Below are 10,832 nucleotides of genomic sequence, written 5' to 3' on the forward strand. Positions count from 1 at the left end.
GTAAATTAATAAAACTTGTGTCATATTTTGTAGTATTTTGTATTAAAAATAATACTATTTCGTACCCTCACGCTACCACATCACTAACCCCACTAGATGTGTGATCCATCAACGGTTTAATTGGCCAAATAGCAGAATAATCAAATTCATTGATAAACCTCATAATCGTGTATCAAGTGTAGGTGGGGTTTGTCATTCCCGAACAATAAAAAAAAATGTTTCCATTCTCCAATACCTCATCATCGGTCATCATCCATTTAATCCAAGTCTTTATCACCTTTATAATAGCCATCGTTGTCATTGTTTTTTTTTTTATTTTTCTTCGTCATTATTACCAAAACAAGTTGAAGTAGCAGTGACAGTTACATAAAGAGGAAAAAGGAAATTAACGGGGGTGATTCGTTTAATGCCAGAAAATAAAAACAGAAGCACGGTATTAGAAAAAAGGTTTCGTTTGATTCTGTTGGGTGTTTATCAAAAAATAAGAGAACAGTATGTGAGTTTGGTTGAATTCACAATCGTAACATATGTAGAAGTAGTCATTAGTAATGATGGTTTGATGGTTACGGTGGTTGTGAGGTTGAGAGTCTTGATGGAGGTGATAGGATGGCTGTGTATACAGGAGTAGAAAACAGTTCGTCTGGCGGTACCAAAGTGACAATTGTTATGGTTGGTCTCGACTTGATTTAAAACAGAAACATAGCTGCAGTTAGCAGTAGACAATCGAGTATGAGTGTTGCCGATGGTTTATGGTGGCAGGTGGAAGAGTGATAATCGGTGGAGGAGAGAGAGAAGAGAGAGAGAGTAGTTCGATGGTTTGTGTTACGTTTGCAGAGAGAGAAGGAGTGAGATAGAGAGAGGAGGTGTAGGGTTCTTGGTGGTGACCGAATAAGATGGTAAGTGTATTGATGGTTTTAACATTTTGGTGGGTTTATGGAGGATTGTAACCGGAGAATGGTGGTTCACAAGGATATGGTGTCGTGGAGTTGTTTGATGTGGTAGTCGAAAGTTTCAAGTGAAGGTGGCGGTTTAAATGACATGGTGGTGGTAAAGTGTTTTAAGTGGTGGTTTTCGTTGGTTTCCAAGGTGGAGTGGGTTGTGGTGACGGAGGTTCCCGGTGGTTAAAGGTAGAGGATGGTTTGAAGAAGAAGCAAGATAAAATTATGTTGATGGTGGTGATACATCTATCTCACTATGATACATACATATATATAAAAAAAAATATTATATAATATATTAATAATTAGGTGATCATAGATTAATTAAACGTGCCAAATTTTCATAATAATAAAACATTCTTAGCTGTCATACAATTACCTTAAGGCACCGACAGTTTGCACGGGTACTATCTTGTGTTCATTGCTAAACAGTTAGCGTATAAAAGTGTCCCTAAAAATCCCAAATTTTTAGGTTAACTATATTTAATTATTTCACTCATTAAATGCTTGAAACCTGATTAATAATGTTCGTTAATTATTCATTTTCTGTACCAATTAATATATACCGAGTACTAATATTTAATCTACAACGATAAAAATATATTTTTATCAAACCTTAAATCTTCGTAATCAAATTATAGACTAACTTTTATTTAAAATCTTTATGAGCTCGTTTTAGATCTATATGATCACTAATGAAATGTAACCGAGTATTACAATTAATTAATAATTATATTCAATAAATTCTATATTTCATAATATTATTATATATTCATATATTTAAATATATATGTACCTATTTACAAATAATGGTTCGTGAATCGTCGAGGATGGTCGATAGTCAATTGACTATATGAAACAGTTCAAACTTTCTAGACTCCACATTACAGATTTTGCTTATCGTGTCGGAAACATATAAAGATTAAGGTTTAAATTTGGTCGAAAATTTCCGGGTCATTACAGTACCTACCCGTTAAAGAAATTTCGTCCACGAAATTTGATAGAGGTTGTCATGGATAACAATAGGAATGTTTTCATGACAAATATGAGGTAATAATGGAGTTTTATCATTATTGAGAGATATAGATAAAACGATTCGATCATGTGAAGCGTACGAGTGAAGTTATTACAAAGAGTGAAATAAGTGAATAAATATATTCGTTTCAACCGATGTCGTATTTAAGGGATTTAAAGAAAATCTTACGTAATAAGATTTGGTTCTTCGGCGATCAGGATCTTCTTTGATTTAATACGCCAATCTGTTTCGATTTCTCTGTCGGATATTTCACTATAAATCCACCTCCTTCCCTTCCTTACTTCCATACCTCACATCTTCTATCCTTTCTCCCTCAATTCATACCTTAAAGTATTCTTTAAAATGCCCATCCCGTTCTGATTCTTGTTATACTTCTAACTTTCATATCTTTCATTCTTCTCTTTCATCTACCGCCAGAAGATTCTATTCACTTCTATCATTTCCTCGAAATTATAATGTTTTTAATTCTCCCGTGTCTTTGCATTGCAATACGTATTGATATACACGGTTTGTAAATCCTGGGTGGTTGTTGGGTTTTATATCCTTCATTATTTCTCGGAGCTTCATGCTTTCGTTTTCTCTTCCCGACTTCGAGTCAAGCGAGTAATAGTCCGGAATTCGTAGGTAAAGAAATTCGGAATGAACATAGCTAATGTTCTTAGAAAGAAATAGTAATGGCACGATTTTTGGTTTGTCAAATTACCAGAATATCCTGGAAAAGACTGAATCATCAAGAAAAATTTTCTTGATATTTTTTTTTTTTTTTAGAATTTAGATAAAATGTAAGAGTCGTGTAACATGACACATGATAATGGTACTGTGAATCATCACATTCCATTAGAAACTCAACATGACTTACTGTAATATAATGACGTTGATCAAGTGTCATTATATTATACTAATTCATGCATCAGTTCCCAACACTACTTCAAAACATTCATATTTTAAACTCGAAGGTTTCAGAATTTAGAAACTAACACAGTTTCTTTTATGTTGTAGTACAGATAGAGCGGAGAGATAATTAATATCAGACGAGAGTATTTTGAAGATATCTTCAGAAGTATTGAAGATATTTTCAATGAAAGATACGATAATATCTTGAAATTTCTAATATCGAAGGATGATGATGAAGATTTACCCGTAAGGGTTTAGATTCAGAAGCAAGGTGTTCACTAAAGATTTCATTAGATACAGAATCATCTGGATTCTTTGAATATAGGGTTTGATCCTTGTATTTGTTTTTTGTTTCCTTCATGGTATGCTCAATTCGATTTTCAGTACCAAATTTTCTATCGAGCATTCCTAACACTTCCTTCTTTATTATCATCAACTTTTGGCCATTAAGACCATCTACAACATGCTACTTCGTCAGCATTTTCAAAGTTTACGGATCAGGGTCATCGGTTATCAAAACGAGGTGGTTTCAGAAAAATTGTGTTTTTAGATGATTAAACGCTGATGGTAATATGGTGGAATATAAAAGGTTCTCCGGTAACGATGGCGAAAGGATTACGTATATATATTGAGGTTATAATAAACTAGTCTTACTGAGAAGTCAAAGTTAACTTGCTGAAGCTGTGACAAAATTGGTTACTTTGAAAAGGAACCGTAAGGTTGTTTTTGATAATAACTGATAAAGAATTCAACGCGGTTACGGGTTAAACTATGACTTTGGGTTCGAGAGTTTTTCAGGTGCATAAATCTTTTCTTCCGTAGATGAAGTGCGGTTAGTTAAATTTCTCGATCAAGGTGTTTTCAAGAATCATGATAGGTTTGAACGCAGATTGTAATTGTCGAGGTACAAATGAGGTTTAAGATGAAATCAAGTGGCAAACTTGAAGAATCGTTTAGTTTCATATGTTATAATCAATATTTTAATTCATTTTAATTGTCCAAAGTTAGCAGTCCAATTGTCCGATAGTTCATATATAGTTTAATATATAATATTTGAATTAATTAATACGTATCGTGACCCGTGTACCGGTCTCAGTATTGATCACAACTCAAACCATATATATATTTTGAAATCAACCTCAACCCTGTATAGCCAACTCCAACATTCACATATAGAGTGTCTATGGTTGTTCCGAAATATATATATAGATGGGTCGATATGATAGGTCGAAACCTTGTATACGTGTCTCGTTATTTAAAGTGCGTAAAAGTAAATAACAGGAATTAAATGACGATAAATAAAATTGCGAGAATGTAAATTGCGATAAATAAAATGTAACCAGTTAGCTAGGAACAGTTAGCGTGGAATCTTAACAAAGTTCATCATAGTTAATTTGTTTGTTTCTAACACATTTTATTTTGTCCAAAGTTTTCTTCATTATGCCACTTGTTGGATTCTGATAGATCAAAATCCAAATATGTAATTTGAATGGAAATGGTTGTTCTGTGGTGAACGGATACGTATATCGGTGGTTGTAAGTAAGATAGTACATGACCGTTGAATCAGATTTGAAGAATGTACGGTGAATCTTATTAATGTGAAATCTAAATATTCCTCGAGCATTACCTACCCGTTAAAATATTTTTCATCATTAACAGTTTGTACGAAAGAATTTTAAATTACAATCTTTATGAAAATATACTTGCATATATATTTTCTTCAGATGTAATTATGGATTTAATGAGTCAATAAGATATTAAACTCATTTGATTTATCGCTAATACTAGATTACATAATCTCTAAAACATTAGAGATTACGTAATCGTCATGTCGAACGAAGATAAATGAGACAGAACGATACGTAAAGTGAAGATAATCGATGTAGAACGATAGAACGAAGATCATACTCGAAATACAGATAGTGATATTGAGGTATGTGAGGTTGATATCCAAAGTACAGATTGTGATGTTGAGGTTTACGACGCGGTTGTGGTTGTTGGTGGTGGTAATGATGCGGTTGGTGTTGATAATGGTGATGCCGTCGATGCTGGTGATGCTGCTGGTACCGAAGCTTGCGATGTTGATGTTACTGGCGGTACTGGTTATGCTGCCGGTGCTGCTGCTGATGTTTGTAACCTTCGCACCATGTTTTCCAAAGCCGTCACACGAGCGCGAAGTTCATTAACTTCTGCTAGTACGCCGGGATGATTGGCGGTTGGAGTGAGCGAATGAACAAGATTCGAAATATGGGATATTATATAATCGTGACAAGATACTCTAGAAATGAGAGAGAAGATGGTTGCTCGAACAGGTTCGCCGGTAAGTGCTTCAGGTTCATTGCCATTAGGGCAATTCGGTGGGTGGAAAGGATCTTCGATGCGGAATGATTTTCGGATATCAGATGATATTCTAGCTATATAGAATATCTATATATATAATACTAAAGATTTCGTAGACTACAGAGGAACCTACGGCATATGTCAGGCAAGTCTACAGGTGCGCTAAGATATAAATTTTTGTCTATACACTATCAATGCAATAAATTCAGTAGGACGTGTCTAGACTTATGAATGATAAGCAGGCAATTCCCTAAGGATGATAAGTAGATGATTTTCGACTAGATATGATAAGCAAAACTTTTGACATGAAAACACGGTCAAAGTCCAGACTCATTAATGTATCCTAACAACTACTAGTCAGACACACTAATGCAAGACCTGGTTCGCTAAGACCACCACTCTGATACCAACTGAAAGGATCGGTCCTAATCCACCCGAATGAAGTCTTCGACAGTTGGTCCCATTGCGATGATTGACTCCAAATAATATCTTTAATATGAGTTAATGCACAGCGGAAGACTTAATTCGTACCTGAGAATAACATGCTTTAAAACGTTAACATAAAGTTGGTAAGATATATAGGTTTGATGCTAGCAGCGTAATAACTATGGACCACAAGATTTCATATAGATAAACATAATACACTCGCAAGTGTATGAAAAAGTAGTTGAGCACTTGGTAACCATACTTAACATTTAAATCATCGCAGCATATTCTTAAATATTCGCTACACCGTACCAAGTATAGTATACAGAAATGAAGTACTGTGCAACCATTGAAAACTGGTCGTCCAGCCCGGTTGGGGTTGTCAGGCCCGATAGATCTATCAACAGGATTCGTGTTTACATTCCTCATGTAAATATTAGCTACCAAGTATAAAGAAATATGCCATGGTACAACTCAACATAGAATTTATTTTTGATCACTTGTGTCCATAACGTAAATCATAAAATGCATGTATTCTCATCCCAAAATGTTTAGAGTTTAAAGAGGGACTATATACTCACCTTACTGTATTTTGTAGTAAAAATACATATAACATCATTGAACAAGTGTAAGGTTGGCCTCGAATTCACGAACCTATATCATTTGTATATTTGTCAATATACATAGTTGTAGTCGAACAAATATATTTGTATTTACTATTAGTGATTTTAACTATTAACTTATATATTTATATATACATATATATATATATTTCATTATTTAATTAAGTGTATTCTTTTTGTATATAAAAAGCATTAGTATGGTTAAGTTATGTATGTTAAATATATTTATGTATATATATATATATATATATATATATATATATATATATATATATATATATATATATATATATATACATAAATATATTTAACATACATAACTTAACCATACTATATATATATCATTTATTTGTCAAAACTAGTAATTGTAATAATACTTAAATTAATATTTGTAATGATAAAATAATAATACCTGTTATAGAAATAATAACGTTTGTGAAACCTAATATAGTCTCAAAATGGTAATATTAATAATAATCCTAATTCTAATATTAATAATAATATTAATGTTAAAGATAATACTTATAATAATATTAATAACAGTAGTTTTTAATAAAAATGTAAAGTTTACTAATTAAGATAATAAAAAAATAATAATTTTGATAATAATACCTATTACTTACAATTAACAATCTACTTACTAATACTACTAATGGTAATAATATTATTAACAATAATATTAATAATAATATTAATCACAATAATAGAATTTATAATTATAATTGATTACTAATACTTATAATAATAATAATAATAATAATAATAATAATAATAATAATAATAATAATAATAATAATAATAATAATAGCTAATAATTTTTAACTAATATTAATAACAACTATAATAATTCTAATAACAATTATGATAATAATAATCACTAATAATAACAATAATAATAATAATAATAGTAATAATAATAATAATAATAATAATTTTTAGAACATAGAACTACCTCATAAAGGGTTTAAAAAAATAGTTAGCACCAGCAAGACTCGAACCCGTGACCTCCCTATTCTCCTATACACACCCTGACCATCCAGCTATTCTCTACTTTCTGATTTAATCTACCCGCTTTATTATATAACCCGTATGTATCTGTTTCCAACTCCTTTGGCCCAATACAAAATTCATAAGCCCATGTATTTCTAACCCCACTAGATGTGTGATCCATCAACGGTTTAATTGGCCAAATAGCAGAATAATCAATTTCATTGATAAACCTCATAATCGTGTATCAAGTGTAGGTGGGGTTTATCATTCCCGAACAAAAAAAAAATGTTGCCATCCTCCAATACCTCATCATCGGTCATCATCCATTTAATCCAAGCTTTATCACCTTTATAATAGCCATCGTTGTCATTGTTTTTTTTTATTTTGCTTCGTCATTATTACCAAAACAAGTTGAAGTAGCAGCGACAGTTACATAAAGAGGAAAAAGGAAATTAACGGGGGTGATTCGTTTAATGCCAGAAAATAAAAACAGAAGCACAGTATTAGAAAGAAGGTTTCGTTTGATTCTGTTGGGTGTTTATCAAAAAATAAGAGAACAGTATGTGAGTTTAGTTGAATTCACAATCGTAACATATGTAGAAGTAGTCATTAGTAATGATGGTTTGATGGTTACGGTGGTTGTGAGGTTGAGAGTCTTGATGGAGGTGATAGGATGGCTGTGTATACAGGAGTAGAAAACATTTCGTCTGGCTGTACCAAAGTGACAATTGTTATGGTTGGTCTCGACTTGATTTAAAACAGAAACATAGCTGCAGTTAGCAGTAGACAATCGAGTATGAGTATTGCCGATGGTTTATGGTGGCAGGTGGAAGAGTGATAATCGGTGGAGGAGAGAGAGAAGAGAGAGAGTAGTTCGATGGTTTGTGTTACGTTTGTAGAGAGAGAAGGAGTGAGATAGAGAGAGGAGGTGTAGGGTTCTTGGTGGTGACCGAATAAGATGGTAAGTGTATTGATGGTTTTAACATTTTGGTGGGTTTATGGAGGATTGTAACCGGAGAATGGTGGTTCACAAGGATATGGTGTCGTGGAGTTGTTTGAAGTGGTAGTCGAAAGTTTCAAGTGAAGGTGGCGGTTTAAATGACATGGTGGTGGTAAAGTGTTTTAAGTGGTGGTTTCCGTTGGTTTCCAAGGTGGAGTGGGTTGTGGTGACGGAGGTTCCCGGTGGTTAAAGGTAGAGGATGGTTTGAAGAAGAAGCAAGATAAAATTATGTTGATGGTGGTGATACATCTATCTCACTATGATACATACATATATATAAAAAAAAAATATTATATAATATAGTAATAATTAGGTGATCATAGATTAATTAAACGTGCCAAATTTTCATAATAATAAAACATTCTTAGCTGTCATACAATTACCTTAAGGCACCGACAGTTTGCACGGGTACTATCTCGTGTTCATTACTAAACAGTTAGCGTATAAAAGTGTCCCTAAAAATCCCAAATTTTTAGGTTAACTATATTTAATTATTTCACTCATTAAATGCTTGAAACCTGATTAATAATGTTCGTTAATTATTCATTTTCTGTACCAATTAATATATACCGAGTACCAATATTTAATCTACAACGATAAAAATATATTTTTATCAAACCTTAAATCTTCGTAATCAAATTATAGACTAACTTTTATTTAAAATCTTTATGAACTCGTTTTAGATCTATATGATCACTAATGAAATGTAACCGAGTATTATAATTAATTAATAATTATATTCAATAAATTCTATATTTCATAATATTATTATATATTCATATATTTAAATATATATGTACCTATTTATAAATAATGGTTCGTGAATCGTCGAGGATGGTCGATAGTCAATTGACTATATGAAACAGTTCAAACTTTCTAGACTCCACATTACAGATTTTGCTTATCGTGTCGGAAACATATAAAGATTAAGGTTTAAATTTGGTCAAAAATTTCCGGGTCATTACATTCCTAGACTTGGTAATTTGTTTCTTAATTCCACCCTTATTAAAGTTGGCACTCCTAAATTTAGTTTTATTCTTTTTATTCATCTAATTAATTTTAACCTATTTTTCACTTGATGAATCAGGCTAGTGTTGCTACTGTCAGTAGCAGACCTCCAAGGATGTTGAAACCTACACCAGTAGAGGCAACATCCGACAGGTTGGTGGCTTTTTCTAATTTTTTTGCTGTTGAGTTAGCTGCTGCTGAGTTAGTTGTTTCTGACTTGTCTACTGATGAGTTGGCTGCTGCTCGGTCACATGCACCAAGACCCAATGATAAGAGGCACTTCGATCACCACCACACTAATAACCCCCACCACCCCCATCAATACCACCTCACCGACAACCAACATCAACACCACCTCATCGATCACTCCCATATACGTCTACCGCATCTTGAGATGTTTGATACAAGTTGATTGACATGACCAGTCTAGCTAACAGAATTGGTTAACGTATTGCCATTCTAGAGCGTTAGGTAATATCATAAACTTATTTCCAATTTATTCTACCAATTTGATTTTTTTTTTCATTTTTTTAACATAAAAAGTTTGTATACCTATAGGAGGATGGGTATGCTTCTGACACATGTATTGCGTCAGCGCGTCGAGGCTTACCTACGTTACCTTTACCCCGTTTTCATCGACTTCCGATTAGATGGAGTCGTCATGTTATCTCACCATACGCTACACCATGGGCAATATGCACCCATAAGAATTCATTCTAGTGTCAAAAGATGTGATGACCCGGGAATTTCTGACCAAATTTAAACTTTAATCTTTATATGTTTCCGACACGATAAGCAAAGTCTATAATGTTGAGTCCCAAAAATTTTGAACTATGTTCATATATGCAATTACCCTTTGACTATGCTCGACGATTCACGAACAATTATGTGATAATAAATATGTAAATAAATATATATATGTAAATATAAATACAAGTGTATATATAAATTGGAATTAATATAACACCATTTAATTATTTGAATTAAATACGTAAATCAATATATAAAAGAATTAAGATGATATCAAGATATATATATATATATATATATATATATATAATTCAGTACACAATTAATATTATATGAATATAGTAATATAAATATAATACATAAACATTAAATATTTAAATATGTTGTTATATAGTACATAATTAATAAAATATAAATTTTTATATTAAACTTAATTACAAGTTAAAATATAGTTATTATATTACTTTTGATACTAGTATTACTAATTTAATATATAGTATATATATACATATGATATATATATATATATATATATATGCGTTTTGACAAGCATAAATTGTTTTATCAATGTTATTATCTTCATTATTATTATTATTATTATCAATATTATTATTAGATACATAAAATCTATATATGATATTTGATACATTTAATTGCTAATATTATTTTTAATATCAATATTATTATAATTAGTAGTTAAGATTATGATTTCATGTTATTATTAAGATTAGCATTATTATTATTATTACCAATAATAATATTATTGTTATCATATACATAATAATTATTATGATTACTTATTATTACTATTATTATTATTTGATGTT

The sequence above is a fragment of the Rutidosis leptorrhynchoides genome, chromosome 1 (assembly GCF_046630445.1).
Source record: "Rutidosis leptorrhynchoides isolate AG116_Rl617_1_P2 chromosome 1, CSIRO_AGI_Rlap_v1, whole genome shotgun sequence".
Lineage (NCBI taxonomy): Eukaryota > Viridiplantae > Streptophyta > Magnoliopsida > Asterales > Asteraceae > Rutidosis > Rutidosis leptorrhynchoides.